Below are 1,964 nucleotides of genomic sequence, written 5' to 3'. Positions count from 1 at the left end.
AAAAGATAGAGGGCTTTCCCTATTTTGACGTCAGTGTTGCCTGAAGTCGTCGGAAACCGTGGACTCAGTCCAGAGATACATCAAAAGGAATCCGCCTGTTATATAAAGACTGATTCTTATCAAGTTGATTGTTTTACTGACCACAATTTATCAGTTTTTATTCGACTTTTGTAGCATGTGTGGGTCGTATACAAACGATTTATACTCTTGAACGACGGTTGAATCTTGAGTGTGCTGGGATTTATAGAAGAATACTAGCTATGATTTGTTAGGGTGGTACCATACAGCACACCAGTCCGTTGTCACGACGGATAGGAATGGCGAAGCTCCTGAGATCAAAATGTCTGATAGTACGGATCGATACATAATGCGATCACGTGACTAAGACTGTGAACATCTTCATCACACACCAGTGATACAAGATAATCGCTACGAAGGATTTGAAATTATGCTATATTGGAACTCTGTGTGTGTGTGTGTACGTGTGTGTGTGTGTGTGTGTGTGTGTGTGTGTGTGTGTGTGTGTGTGTGTAAATCTTCAATTGTCATTCGATGTCATATATGATTCAAATGTTTGCCATGGTATTATTGTTATCTTGCCATTATAATTTATACCGTGTTTTCCGAATTTATTGTACATGTAATTTTTATAATTTAAAATAATCAGTTACCACAATAGCCTTTTAAACCAAACCACTAGGTTTATTATTTATATAATACTATCGCTGTATACATGTACACATAGCATTCAATTTAACTTTTATTCTAAATAAAAACTTGACAATTTTACCTGAAATTTTTTGACTGCACACTTCAGTCTTTGTCAACAGATGGTCCCACTATTCAGTGCACGTGACCTTATGGACACGTGAGCCTAATAAATCAAACTGTAGTCGAACATTTCAGGTCAGATTTTTAATTTGTTTGAAACAAAAGTTACATTGAATACTATTTGGTTTACCAACACAGATGACTTTCCATATGAAGAATACAATGGATGTACACATAATTATGTTTCTTTCTATCTATATTAAATAATGCGCGCGCGCGCGCACACACACACACACACACACACACACACACACACACACACAGTGTCAGCAGTACAAGTAAAATTTGAGATTAAACTCAGGAACTTCATATTTGACTCGTCAGTAATGCAGACTGTCCCGTTTCACTGTGACGGAAAAAAATCGGACTGGGGGATTAGTAGCGTATATATTCCCAGTTTTATTTTAAAAAAAAAAACAATTGTGTATTTTCTGATGTGTCAATGAACTCTCATCTCGTGTATATACAGGTAGTTATTGTCCTTCAGAAATTCCTCCACCTTACACCAAGGTCTCGTAATGTCTAGGTTGGAATTCTATTAGTCATCTTTCGGTATCATCATACACGTCAATCACGGCGATCATAAAACAGACAACAACACTAAATGTGACATGTATTCATTTGATAAATTTACATATGTTGTTGATATTTCCGACATAAATTCATGTTTTGTATGGTTGCCACACGTAAGTGATATCATAAATATGACGATTAAATTATGACAAATTGTTAATCAAACCTTGAAATTTGTCTTTTGAGGTCATGAAATCTAATTTGTCAAATTCCATTGCGAGCTGACCATCACGTTTCACTAAGTCACAATCGGCAGACTAACTGACGACCACCTTGATCGCCAAGATCGTTTTGAAGAAAGGTTTCAGTTTGTACAAGGCCTCAGAATATTGCATTTATACATTACACGCAATCTGTATAATAGAATAAATATAATTATCTGTGAAAATATGAAAGTGCAAAATATTGCCACTACAGCAAATTCCAACAAACAAAACTTCTGGTATTCCATATCATAGGTGTTCGTATATCGGTTTCCATATGCCAACACCGCTCATGCTACATAACAGTAGAACACACATGGGGTATAATAAAAATCGTGCTTTTTTATTTAAAGACTG

The sequence above is a fragment of the Glandiceps talaboti genome, chromosome 3, assembly GCF_964340395.1.
Source record: "Glandiceps talaboti chromosome 3, keGlaTala1.1, whole genome shotgun sequence".
NCBI classification, from domain to species: Eukaryota; Metazoa; Hemichordata; class Enteropneusta; family Spengelidae; genus Glandiceps; species Glandiceps talaboti.
Note: the sequence above shows the minus strand (reverse complement) of the source record.